The sequence below is a fragment of the Haematobia irritans genome, chromosome 1 (assembly GCF_050003625.1).
Source record: "Haematobia irritans isolate KBUSLIRL chromosome 1, ASM5000362v1, whole genome shotgun sequence".
Taxonomy (NCBI): domain Eukaryota; kingdom Metazoa; phylum Arthropoda; class Insecta; order Diptera; family Muscidae; genus Haematobia; species Haematobia irritans.
Window position 1 is genome coordinate 275,467,823 of NC_134397.1, and position 14,437 is coordinate 275,482,259.

At 32.4% G+C, this 14,437-nt stretch overlaps 1 protein-coding gene across 9 annotated transcripts in view; it reads left to right on the plus strand.

Moving 5' to 3' along the window:
- Positions 1-14,437, plus strand: part of CASK (peripheral plasma membrane protein CASK) — a 444,900-nt gene that overhangs the window by 189,955 nt on the left and 240,508 nt on the right. Inside the window, exon 1 of one of the 9 annotated variants that reach the window (XM_075295069.1) lies at positions 11,158-11,500. The exons of 7 other annotated variants lie outside the window; for them this stretch is intronic. The gene's annotated coding sequence lies outside the window, so the exon portion shown is untranslated. Of the gene's footprint in view, positions 1-11,157; positions 11,501-14,437 lie in introns of those variants that run through there. One more of the 9 variants, XM_075295075.1, reaches the window with a different exon arrangement.

Sequence of the window (14,437 nt, forward strand, 5' to 3'; positions counted from 1 at the left end):
CCATGTATGTGGCATAGAACGAACACTACACTTGGACTACTTTCTTGGGTAAAATCGTGAAGGCTTCTGCGAAGCATTCACATGCCCGTCATCATCATCAGCAGCATTATCGTCGACTTTCGACGCATTGGTTGCAGCAAAGACCTCAATTTACACGCTTCCAACTTTTTCTGCTTTACTCGCACACAAAAGCCACTAAGGATTCTTCGTTCACCATCTCGGCATCGTCATCATCATCATGGGGTCAATGGAGAATAACAGAAGAGTAAAGGAGATGGTTTTCACTATGCCAACGTAAATCCCAGCACGCTTTTAGCTTAGACAACAATGCTGCCACTGCATGGCTGACATACAACAGTGAAGCTTGAAGTGTGCAGTGACGGCGCATGTGATTATAGGCCGTAAATAAATGCACTGAGGATAGGCTTCATTTTTACTCTCTTCATATCGCAGCAGATTTTTCTACTACTATTGAGGCTGTCCCTATCTGGGTTTAACTCACACATACCATAGCCTACAACGGCATCTAAAGACATAGAACTGTGAAAGTGCTAGAGTTTTATTTACAAATGCAAGTGTCTTCATTTTCGATGTCGGAAAATTGAAATCTTTTCTTGGCTTTCAGCAGAAAAAGGGAGTCATTGTTTTGCTGTTGCCGTACATGACCAATAGTTATCGCTTTCTGTTAAGATTAATTTTATTAAATATATATATTTTTTTATAATATGATATGATCACATAAGGAAAAATCTACGCCGATATCAAAGTAACCGGCCACAACCACTAAATTGTTATTCTATTTTTTTTTTCTCAAAAAAATGCGCCATTAGGGATTGGATAGCAAAAGGTGCCTTATATCTGAAACGCACTCTGTGTATCATACCCAGAAAAATTCTGAGTTAATGACGAAATTAAATCATCAAATCAATTTTTTAATTGAAATGTCTCAATCACGAGAATGATAGTATCAATCACAGTTTTAATTGGACATACAATTAATTGATTTCATTACCGATTTTCAATTAATTTATATAATTGATTAAATTAAAACTTACTTTGATGATGATTGCAAACCGCAATTAGTTTTTTAATTAACTACTATCACTTTTTCACTTTCATTTTCTTAACTGACTTGCGGCCATTTTCATGTAGCTCCGTTAGGCTTTAACTGCCAGTTAACAGAAAGTAAATTGCAAATATCTTCTCTTCGGTTAACTTTAACTGAAAAATTTTCGTCGGTTATCCATAATAAAAAAAAGTTGGTTAGTTAACTGAACACTAACGGAGCTTTATGAAAATGGGGGTTAGTGTTTTAGTTTGATTAAAAAGCTTACCCAGCAAAAACTTTCATTACCCGGTAATCTTGTAGGTAAGCCTATTTAAAAATTAATAACCACTTATTAATTGGCATCGCTTCGGATTACATTTACATACGCATGTCCTAGGAGGAAAGTACTTCTTCCCAGGCATACTTTCGCATAATCACCTAATATGTAATGACTTATTCGTAGATATACCAAAGCTTGCAACATAGCCACTTATTGTCTCAGGCATCCAAATCTCGAAAATATTGATTTCTATCGCCGATTACAATGGATCAAAATATGGCGAGTAATGCTGTAAGAGGAGCTCTACTTGAATAGAAACGAATATTGTATAAATAAATAAAAAATCTAATAAATCATCTAAATAAGATTACACGCAAATTAATTTCACACTTAAAATAGAAATAAATGTAGGTTGTTTAAGGGAGTTAGATTCATGAACTACGTTATAATATATCCCAATTCACATTAGGTTCGAAATCTACTAAAAGTGGATTTTAAGTCCCTTTTTATAAGGCAAATGGCATTTGAAATTTAGTTTAAGTGCATTTTGGAAGTGTAATGTGAATGAGGTATAAGAAAGCATTTATTTAAAACATAATATGATAATGTAGTTAATTTAAACAAAATTATTATTAAATATTTGTGATAAAAATTTCTTAACGGAAAAATCTTCAGAATTACCGTTACATTACATATTCTTTTCGATTTTTTATTGTAAGGGCTCAATTATGTGAATAATTATACCTAATGGTACCATCATTTATTATGAGAATAACAATTCGAAAATTACCGAGAAGTATTTATTTTTGTCATTACAAGTTAGTCATTATAACTCGCCGCAATGTAATGCAACGTGTAATGACAGCTTCTCTCCTGGTAATGTCAATTGTAATAAGATGTGGTTACCTAGTTTTTGCTGGGTTATTGTTTATTTTTAATTATTGACAAATTATTGAATTTTTTTTCACTAATTTTTTAACTGACATAGTCTTTTGAGTTTGATTAAAAAATTAATTGTATCAACAAATTATGAATTTAAAAATTAGCAATTATTGACTTAATTTATTTCATGTTTTGACTTTGAGTAAAAAGCTAATTGTCTCTATTAATTGTTTTATTTGAACAAGCTTCAATCAACTCTTTTATTATACCTAAGAGTCCCTTTTTTTAAATTTGTTGGGAGGTCCCCCACTCGAGTGAATATGAAGAAAAACAGTCCCTACATGAGCACCATCTACATTTCTGCACAATTTTTCGATTTTTCAAAAACTCTAGCATGAGAGAGGTAGGAACCTGTCCAGATATTGAACTATTCTTGTGGCATGTTTCCCTTTTTATTCCCTATAAGGATGGGTAAGGGTAATTTCAAGGTAATCTAAGAAATTGGATAAGAAGACAAATAAGGGCAAGTGAGCTCTCCATCCCAATACAAATTAGAGGTAATTCTTAAAGGGTATGTTTTTAGGTAAAAGCCATTTTAAGTGCTAAATTTTAGATTTTTGCCACGTGTTCCCATGTCCCTTTAGCTGAACATTTCAGAGAAATCTGAAAATGGGAGCAGCCATGTTTTATAACAGGTTGGCTGATAAGTCCCCGGTCTAACAAAGAAAAACAATTTTTTTTTGTCAAAACTCATTTTTATTATTCCACATAGTTCCCTTCAAAAGCGATACAACGATTATAACGACCTTCCAATTTTTGATACCATTTTGGTAGTACTCCTTCGGTTTTGCCTCAAAATAGGCCTCAGTTTCGGAGATCACCTCTTCACTGCAGCCAAATTTTTTCCCTGCGAGCATCCTTTTGAGGTCTGAGAACAAGAAAAAGTCGCTGGGGGCCTGATCCGGATAATACGGTGGGTGGGGAAACAATTCGAAGCCCAATTCATGAATTTTTGCCATCGTTCTCAATGACTTGTGGCACGGTGCGTTATCTTGGCGGAACAACACTTTTTTCTTCTTCATATGGGGCCGTTTTGCCGCGATTTTGAACTTCAAACGCTCCAATAACGCCATATAATAGTCACTGTTGATGGTTTTTCTCTTCTCAAGATAATCGATAAAAATTATTCCATGCGCATCCCAAAAAACAGAGGCCATTACTTTGCCAGCGGACTTTTGAGTCTTTCCACGCTTCGGAGACTTAATTTTACTGTCATTCAAAATCATTTTGTGGATTTTTTTGATGTTTTCGTCGGTAACCACTTCTTTCGGGCGTCCACTGCGTTCACCGTCCTCCGTGCTCATTTCACCACGCTTGAATTTTGCATACCAATCAATTATTGTTGATTTCCCTGGGGCAGAGTCCGGAAACTCATTATCAAGCCAAGTTTTTGCTTCCGCCGTATTTTTTCCCTTCAGAAAACAGTATTTTATCAAAACTCGAAATTCCTTTTTTTCCATTTTTTCACAATAACAAAAGTTGCTTCACAAAAGACGCTCTATCTCACAAACTAATTGACTTACAGACGTTAAATTTTGGCACGAATCATTTGAAGATTGGTAGTATATAAAAAAATAATATGCATTTAATACTAGCGACGCCATCTATGTGACAGACCGGGGCCTTATCAGCCAACCTGTTATGTTGGCATAGGGTCTCATACTCAGATAAAATGATTGACCTCTTCGTAAGATTTTGTCTATACACTAATAATTTTGGTATTGATTCCGAGCCAAAGAAGCGGAGAATTGAAGTAAGGATTTCTTTAAGACATATTTCTCTTTTAAATTTCAGTTTTGCCCACTCAATTCTAAAAAAAAAATTATTCGTTCTTTCAGGCGGTTCTTTAAAAACGTGTTAACGATAACTTAAAATTCCAAACTTGACTCAAGTAAAATTTTATCTATGCTTCAAGTAAAAAGCTCCTTTAAAATAAAGTATTGGAGCCATCTCCTATTTTTGAACGTTTTTTAGCATTGAAGTCGAGATACAAAAAGTCAACAAATTCCCAGCAAAAAAAATTGGAAGTTTTTCTCAAGGCACAACTTTAAAAGATCTTGCAAAAATGCTCTCCCAAAGATGTTCTTTATTTTATTAGAAGTTAATTTGAGCCAATTTTTTTTATAACCCGTTTTTGTCATATTTCTAAAGGGAAATTTACTTTTATTTGTTTCAAATTAAAAACATATTAAGAATTAATAAAATGGTACAAATTATTTAAATTTAGCCGAAAAAAATGTTAAATTCTTTTTTGGAAAAATTGCGAATTTTTGAAAATATTTGATGACAAACGTTCCACACAAACGGTATAATGCATTTAAAATAATAAACAATTTTAAAAATTATTTATTTATCATAATATCACAAAAATTTTTAATTCACATCCAAAACCCTGAATTGACCTCACATCTTAAGAAGTGATGCAAATTCAGTGCAGAGGCTGTCAAGCTCAACAGGGTCTTCTTTCCCTACTAATTATTCCAAGCCCATTCCCTTGGCTGTGGTTTCGCTAGATAGTAGATAGGGACAGTAGGAATCTCGTTAATGTTGGACATCCGTCCTATGACAAGCCCATGTTAAATTCATCGCTTCTGTGTCAATCCGGATCGAAAAAGAACAGTTTCACTACTTTTTTAGCGACGCTTTTTTAACTGAGATTTCATTGTTTGTGAAGTTTTTTTTCAGAATTATTGATCATTTTATGATACCCAATTTTAAGTCAAATCACTTAACTATAAGCACAAAACGACTTCATCGAATAGTTTATTGACTTTTGGTCAAGGAAAACAACTTTATATCAAAGAAATGTGTCTTCTATGCTAAGTAAAATTTGCATTCGTATTTTAATTACATGAAATCTCTGGCCTCGCCACAATATTTTTTCTGTGTATAGTCGGCTCCCTCCGTTTTGTGCTCTTTCTTGTTCAGTTTTTGTTTTTCAATTTCTTTGAAACATTGCTTATCATACTCTCCTCTGCACGTTGAACTTACGTGAATTTACTTTTCTGGTTATTTAGTCTTCTATACATTCACATTTTCTCATACGCCCATTTTTATTCACACACACACACACCATGTGATGTGCATAACGCATTTCATGCAATGTTTTGTTCAGCAAGGACACGATTGAATATGAATGCGGAGGGTCTTTTGTCTACACCTTCGTCACATAGATTTTTCTGAGTACTACATACTACCACCCATAGAAGTGTGTAAACAGAGAAACGCACAAACACTCACATGCGAGCTAAAAATGCCGTAATCGAAATCTCGTTTAATGTCAGCTTTTGGGCCTGCAGGCAATTATTGCTGCTTCTTGCCATTGCATACGAATCCTTGGCGTAAACAAAGAAACACAAATGTACACCCACACACATGCAAAATATCTTGGGCTAACAATCGGGACAATGTGGTTGGAATGTATGATGCGATTTTAATTCGTCTGTGGTCGGTCAGTCAGTGGCATCACATCATCGTTGTTGTCTTAATTCTTTTTTCTCACTTCGTAAATTTCAACTCTACTCATGTTTGATTAACATTTATGTACTATACAACAACACATATGGCTGCTTGTTTGTTTGTATCCATGCATGCTTATGAGTGTGCGTGAGTATTTATATTTGATGTTAATGTGATAATGATGTGCCATCGTGATATGAATGTGAATTTTTTGTTGTTGTTGTGGTATTGCCTTCTATATGGCGCCCAATTTAAAACATTAATATGGTAAATATGTTTTGAAATTGATATGCAACTTGTGATGCTATGGAATTTTTTTTATACAACTCGTGTCACAATGGGAGCACATTGATTTCAAATGCCATTGCTCGAAAGAATTCTCTCAAAAGTGGACACTCACTGTTGCTTAAACTTTGTCCACATTTGAAAGGAGTTCACTTATGAGAGTTTACTTTTAATGTGACAATATAGCAAACGTCTCACAAAAATTATCCACTTTTAAGAGGTTCCGGTTTTCAAGGTGTCCAAGTTTGAGAGAATTCACTGTATTCTCACGATGACCCCTTAGGCGTATGATTGTCACAAAGCAGTATCAATTATACGCTACACAGACCTAATTGGACTAATTGATTGAATCCGTCTACAATAAAATGTATCAGCATATACAAATAAAACCAATATATGTCATTAATTTGTACATAAGGAGCGATAGAGAATGGGTGCATATAGAAACCACATTTCTTTATGGTTTCACACACCAACCTCACCGACATCACAAATTCAACATTTTTATTTCCAATTAAAATTGCATTCGAAAAAATAATAAATGTTTGTTTTTTTCGAGCAGTGTTTCGTTTGTTGTTGTGTTCTGCCTGTTCTGCCGCCTTAACTGTTTGACAAACATGCCAGGATTTATGATGATGGAGAAATGTATATAAAATATTTTTTGTTTGTTTGTTTATAACAGCATGACCGCCATTTGACCTTTTGTCTAAACACATTTTTATATTTACGCTTTTAATGGTTAAAAAAAAATGTTGATGTTATTTATGGCAGTTATATTCAATGTATTTTTGTTTACTCGAAGTTTTTAATAAAAAAATTTAAATTATGGTTTTTTGAAGATTGTCTGTGGTCAAAATGAGCCATCATTCAGAAGAGGGGTGTCAGTGTAATAATAATTGTTTTTATATACTGCACTGGTGTGCGGAAAAGGTTGTTATAAATTATAGAGGAGACGAGATATACAATTGGTGTCCTTGGTAAATATTCGTAGGACCACTACTTGAGTTAATTTAATCAAGTCCATCAACATGTTTGTAACAAAAGTCTTGGTCGCTGTTATATACCAATCGAATAATGTTTGAATAATTTAAGAAGAAATTATCCAAAACTTTTATTAGACGAGCAAAGGCAAGATCTTTTTTGGAAGTTAAACCGCGACCAAGGCCAGGAACAAACTGTGACTTTTGTGACATAGGTTTACGACGGTATAATACGTATGTCGCAAAAGTCGTAAATCTAGTGTAGAAAACCTAATTTGGAATTAAAAAAATTGTGAATATTTTTTAATTTGATTTAGTTAAGCTCCCCGATAACAGGTATGCAAAAAATTCTCTATATTGTATTTATTCAAAACTCTACCAGATTTACATTTCTCATTCACAACTTCAAACTATTCTTGGTTTGCGTGGTCCATAATGTCCATCGCATCTTTAGTTGCATCAACGAATGACTAGCTACAATTTTGAAAATTTTTATTTAGTATGGAATTTGGCTCTAATAAGCCAAAATTGATTTTATCAAATTCTCCCTAATCAGCAATTCACTTATGTAAGAATTAAGTAGTTTTCCTTTCTTTCAGTTTCCGCAGTAATTTGTGAAAGGTTGAACATGAGCGAGTACCGGCCGTCACGTTTACTGCACCATCGAGTAGTTTATAGTAATTTTGGCTTGGAGTTTCCAATTGAAATAAGTGTATTCGTTTTAAATTCGTTTTTAAACTCATTAAACCTTAAAATGTTTGATACAGACCATCTCAGACCAAGGCACAGCGACATCCCAGCAAAAAATACTTCAGCAGTAAGAGTTTAGTTGCGCTTTTTGGTGTACAATAAAGTAGGCAGTGCATCCACACTGCATGAATTGGTGGCAATAACGTATACGAGTAATCAAACTAGTTTATGATCATTCGTTAACGTTATTGCAACCAATTCCTGCAGTATAGATGCATGAAAGGTAGTGCTGTTTTCCTTCACGCCAACAATGCTATACTCAAGATTATATATCACTTCTGAGCAATATTTCTATTAAAATGAGCAATTATATCAGCGCTATGTAGAAGCTTCTCCAAATCGGGACATCGCCCACAAAAATAAGCGCTGATTCGGTTGTTTTGTAAGCAGTTGGTACTGCCTCTCTCCCTTACAATCCTGCTGAAATTGTGCTCCATTTTTTGCTGGATGTATGTACACATACATAGAATTTGCAGATCTACACTTGAACTTGTAAACACATCACGCAGTAAAATCTAATATATTTTAACTAAAAACTCCTCTATAACACCGATATGACAAAAAATAAAATTTAATATATTTCGACAAATTCAAGAAAATTTATTAGACATCATTTTCTATTTGGTACACCTGTCAAAAACATTTCATAGTTTGAATGAAAAAATTAGAGATCAAAATTTCAAAACTGGCGAAGTTCATAATTTGTGGTAAAATGTACAAATTTTAAGAGATGTTGAACTAACATATTTTGTGAGAAATACGAATTTAGTAAATCTTTATGCTTCGTTACTTCAGCTTGGTCGACTCGTCGGTCCTATACAAAAAAATATTGATTGTAATGTCGTTTTTTTTGTTTTTTTTCCGGATTGCATCCCATTTGGTCAATGAAAGATCTTAAAAGTTAATGCAGCCAATATTACCAGCCAATAAAAACCACACACAAAAAAATTTCACGAACATTTTTCCAATTAAAACTTTAATTGAGTTTTAAAAAATATTCAATTAAAAATTTAATTGATTCAACAAATTTTTTAATTGAAACAAAAATCAATCACAAAAATAATAGTATTAATTAATTTTTTAATTGGATCAATTAACTTTTTAATTGATCTTCAATTAATTTTTTAATTGATACTATCATTTCTGTGATTGAAGACATTTCAATTAAAAATTAATTGGATCAATTAATTTCGTGATTGAATCAGAAAAAATTTTTTTGTGTTACCAAATTTACACTATGGCACACATACATGGAAGAAAATTTATAAACAAGTTTAAAAATAAAATCTCAATTCAATTTCAAAATTTTGTCAATAAAAAGTGGTTGGTTTAATTTGTGTTTTCTTTAAAACTAAAATTAAAGACTTGTTAAGCTTGAAAGTTTGAATAAAGCTTAATCGAATATCCCAAAATCTCGAATGATTTTATGCATTACTGAGCGTTTTATCACCACTCAAAGTATCTATATTTCTGGGCACCTTTGAACCCATTACTGTATATAGCCCAAAAGGCTACACATTGCACATGGAGGTTTGTGTTTTATAAAAAAAAAAAACTTCCTACTAAATAAAAATCATTTCCTACGTTAAAGTACTCTAGGTATCTCAAAACTATATTTACTATAAATTAGTCTAAATATCTTTTTAAAATGTTTAATTATAGCTTGTTTTGCCTAATAATGCAGAAAAACAAAATCCAATGAAATACAGGAACATTGTTGTTTCGTGTCTTAGGTCATTTTATCTTTTAAAGTTCTCTTCGTCTCGATTTCCATAGACAACAATACACGCAAGAGTATTGACATCATTCATAGCTCTTTTGTGAAGAATATCTGATAGTGATTATCTAGAGAACTCGTCGAAGATTACAATAATACTTGAACATGTGATATCTGGGATTAATGGTTTCTTCCGGGCGTCTCTGTTTTTTTGTGACTGTTTGTCTGTTCTTTTCTTTAGTGATACTGGTGTTTTTTTTTGTATTCTTCTGGAAAATCTCAACTAAAATTCTTTATCCTCAATCTCTGTACCAGCCGTCAAAAAATTCATAAAGATTATAATGAGTCATGCGATGACTATTCTCTGAATGATGCTGCTATTTCCGTTTGCTATTCATGTTAGAATGACAGCGAAGAAGTGTTCAGCAAAATGTGTTATGATTTAATAAAGCTACAATAAGCTACTTTAACTTTGGCTGGCAAGTGGTGTGTTTTTTTTGTTTGTTTTCTCCTTTCTTAATGGTTTTCTGGTCTAGTCCTCCACTGGTAATATTTTCCAGTGTTGGTTTTCATAAATTCACTGCAAATATAGTTCTTTAGGCACACATTAGTTATTTTGAGGTTTATAGGAATCTCTTTAAGAAATACTCTCTTATATTTTCTCTCTTTTATTTTTGTTTTCCTATTACCTACTCTCTTTGCCAATGTGCAGCGAGTATACCGTTTTTTTTTTCTTACTCTTGCTAGATTCATTGTTAAACCCTATGCCAAGCCTAGAAGGAGAGAATTATACGTAGAGAACTAAATAGAGCCAGATATTGATGATATAGAGAGCGAAAGTGTCTTTGTTTTCTAAAATGAGTTTCATTAATTGTATACTCCTAAGTATGCCAATAATCATAACCATATATTTTAATATTGTCATCATTTGGAGATGTTAGAACCACCCCCTCCCTGACCATCAAACCGAGTTACCGATACCAACAATTCACAACAACCATACGCTTACACCTAACACGAGTCATAAACTGTCGTATGTGTATGGTATTTAACTTAAGCTAGGACAAAACAAAAATCATAGACCATTATGGATGGTGAAGAGTAAGGGAAGTGAGAAAATTCGCAATGAAAGCGCAAGTATGCTGAACATCTAAAGAGAGCGAGAGAAAGAGTTTTCACTATGCAAAGGAATTTCGTAGTCGCCTTTGGCAGATTCATCACAAAACAGACTCAGCTGTTGAGAGATAATAAACGAGAAAAAGGGAGAGAGAGCGAGCTAAATTTGAAAATAATGAAGTAAGTCTCACAGCATCCAGCTATAGGGAGACTTTCATTGAGAGAGAACGAAATATTAATTTGTGTTATAATCTGATATCTCTCACAGCATCCACCACCCACTTATTTAACACTCACCTCCTTGTTGGATAAGAAGTTTATATGTGTTGTTGTCTCTCTTACTCTTGGATATATCTTGAGTCTTGAATGAGAATCAATGAAATGCAAATTGCCCTTAACTTTATCTGCATTCAGCTGTGTGTAACGCAAGGCTTCTATACTCCATTCAGCCACTGGATTAATTGGCGGCATACTAAAATCTCTCTCAGAGATGTGTGAAAGTCTTGTACTCCAAGTGTAAAGGAATGATGATGATGATGCTGGTGATTCGTGTTGTGAGATGCTAGGCTATATTGGTTCACCTTTTATTGCGAAACTGTGGCAGTATAACGCGAGCCCTTGGCTGGTAAGGGTTTAAGTTAAAAAAATCAACTCAAAAAGACTCAGTTACTTTCAAAACTGTGCACGGTTAGAGCACAGTAATTTTTATACAAAAAAAAAAAAGAAACCAGAAAAATACAGACATATACAAATTCTAATAGTGTTGTTGCTACAAAACTAACAAAAATATTCTATAAAATTGGACTTCAAAAAAAAAAAAACAACAACAAACATAAAAACGAATAATATGCTTAATTTTTTGTTTTGTAATATTCCAGTGAATGAGTTCAGTGACTGTTGCATAAAACTAAATCACATAAAAAGTAACTAAAGCCGGAAAATAAAACAACAAAATGTGACAAACAGAATATCAAAAGAGAAAAATATCATTTAACTGAAAAATATTCATACGCATAATTTTGAATTTGAACATATTAAACCTGGTGCCTCTTTTGGGGTTCTTCTCATAATTACAATTTTCCGGAAACTTTTCACAATTCTTATTTTTGAGGAGAAATGGGAAATTTACATATTGCCGTCGTTGTGTCGTGTGTTTTTCTCGTTTATTATTGCAAAAAAAAAAAAAATATGGCAACAAAAACAACTAAATCACAAGAACACAAAACTTCTCGATTCTTTTCTGTACTTCGTTTTCATTACGAATTCAATGTTTTACACGGAATTTGTTGTTGCTTCTCAATAGCTTCACACATTCTCTGGCCATAAGTTTTTTTTAACGTTTTTCTCGGTTTCATTTCTTTCGATTCTCATTTTGTATATGTGTGTGGGAGTTGTTCTGTTACACGTACAGTAGTAACTCAACTTTCCGTACAAAGTCGAACACACATATAGACACACACACGCACAGAAGTACAGGAATAAATGTAGAAGTAAAAAAAATAAAAATAAAACAGACAACGGCAGCCTTAACAACGCACATAGATCTTGACACACTCTTACATTTTTACTGAGAGACACACACACACACTCCCACGCCAACTGTAACATTACATCTCCCTAATAAAGGCAAAAAAGCAACAAACGAACAACAAAAGATTTGGTATTATCGGCAGCATCCTACACAAAAAATGGATTACTCAAAAAAAGAACACACACACACATCTATACAGCCATTAGTGATTATAACTATACAATGGCTATTAAAGTCATGTGTTTTTGTTATTTTTTTATTGATGTCTTTTTTGTTGAAGTGCGTTTGCAAGGGTTAACAATTTCAATTTAAAGACTAAATGAAAATTTGTTGTCTTCTTTCGGCAAACAACGAAATAAATAACAACGGTCTTAGCTTGCATCCTTGGGAAATTGGTAATTGCTTTGATTTATGTCCTTGATTCTATCGAACAAAATTGATTTTTCGTTAGTGAATGAGGTCAATACTACTTAGACTTGCGGATGTGGAAATTGTCATTTAAGAAAATCTAACTCAAATTATAATGGCTGAGCTTAGGCGGAAATCATAACAATGTAGTTACACTCAAAAAAAAATAATTAATACAACCGAAACCAAAATGTAAGTTAATTTTAGAAATTACCCATGCCGAAATGATCAAAATATGTAAATATTTTTCGAAAAATTCTTTAATATTTATGTTCATTTATATCTAAAAAGATTGCCAAAATGTCTTTAGCGCCATACGAAGTTCAAGTTTATTTACTTTATAGTAAGAAATCTTTCTCATGTTGGGTAAATTAATTTCCATAAATTAAAATAAAGCTGAATTGACCATAGTGTCCTCTTTTTGCAGTGCCTAACATATCTTAAACTTTAAACTCAGATTTATGTCCTTGGGTATACAGTAGAAAAAAGAAGTGCAAAAACCTCTAGTGGTACCTACAAAAAATCGACTGGGTCCGCCAGCTCTTAAGTGCTAATGAAACAAGAAATATTTGCTTTTGATTTTTAAGAAAAAAAAAATGAATTTTCTTATGAAAAATAGCTTCCAACTATTATTATTACAAATATTGGAAAAATAATTTTATAACGAATTTATTTATATCTTGTGATGGTTTTTTACGTTTTATACATTTTCGACGTTTACAACTTTTTGACTGTCGAAAACCTAAACAATTGTCATTCGGACCATCCCAGGAGATGAAGCCTTGAAGGCAAAATTTAGACAAAAATTTTGCAAAAAACCAAAACAAAAAGTCTATTAAAAAAATTATTTCTATAGAAACGTTTGTCAACATTTTATTTCTATAGAAAATTTGGTCAAAATTTCATTTCCATACAAAATTTGGTCAAAATTTCAGTTCTATTGAAAATTTAGTTTCTATAGAAAATTTTGTCAAAATTTTATTTCTATAGAAAATTTTGTCAAAATTTTATTTCTATAGAAAATTTTGTCAAAATTTTATTTCTATAGAAAATTTTGTCAAAATTTTATTTCTATAGAAAATTTTGTCAAAATTTTATTTCTATAGAAAATTTTGTCAAAATTTTATTTCTATAGAAAATTTTGTAAAAATTTCAGTTCTATACAAAATTTTATTTCTAAGAAAATTTTGCACTCAAATCGATGATGTGACGGTGGTGAAGGAAAAGAGAAACGTTTGTGCAAAGATTTATTTAGGCGAAGGCCAACTATCATAAACCTTTTTTCGGAAGGTTCAAGTGTGGTCCATTGTTGGGTTTAATGAACTGCCTGAATTTATTCTGATAATTGGTTGATAGTTTTGCTACAAGTAGAGGATGCTAATGAGGAATGTAGTAATTCCGAAACGTGCGTCCATCCAACCATCTTGCAGTCTATAGGGCTTTGCCCAAATAAATTTGACAAACCTTCTTTTCCTCTGTTGTTTAAGCTACACTTGTAGTTTAGTCAATGCATGGTTTTAAGCTGAAATCAAAAAAACAAAGAACAAAACCAACAATAACAAAACAAAACGAGGAGAAAATTATAATATAAAAATACAATTTTTGGAATATTGAAAAATATTGTGCGATTTATGTCCGTCCATACAGACTACAAACGAATTGTTTTTATATCAGACAGAATTTATTTTTATACAGACTAACTTCTAAATTAAATGGTTTGATTCTTAGAAAAAAACTTTGCCTTCAAGTCTGGCTGCCTATGACTTTTGGTTTTGTTAAATTTTGGCCATATTGACCTAGAATTCGATTAGGGATTGTAATATTAATCAAAAATTCAGTTTTCGACTTTTTGAAAATTCCTAAAACTCGTCTTTGTGAGTTTTCGATTTTTTAAAAATTTGGAATAGTCGGTTTTTCGACT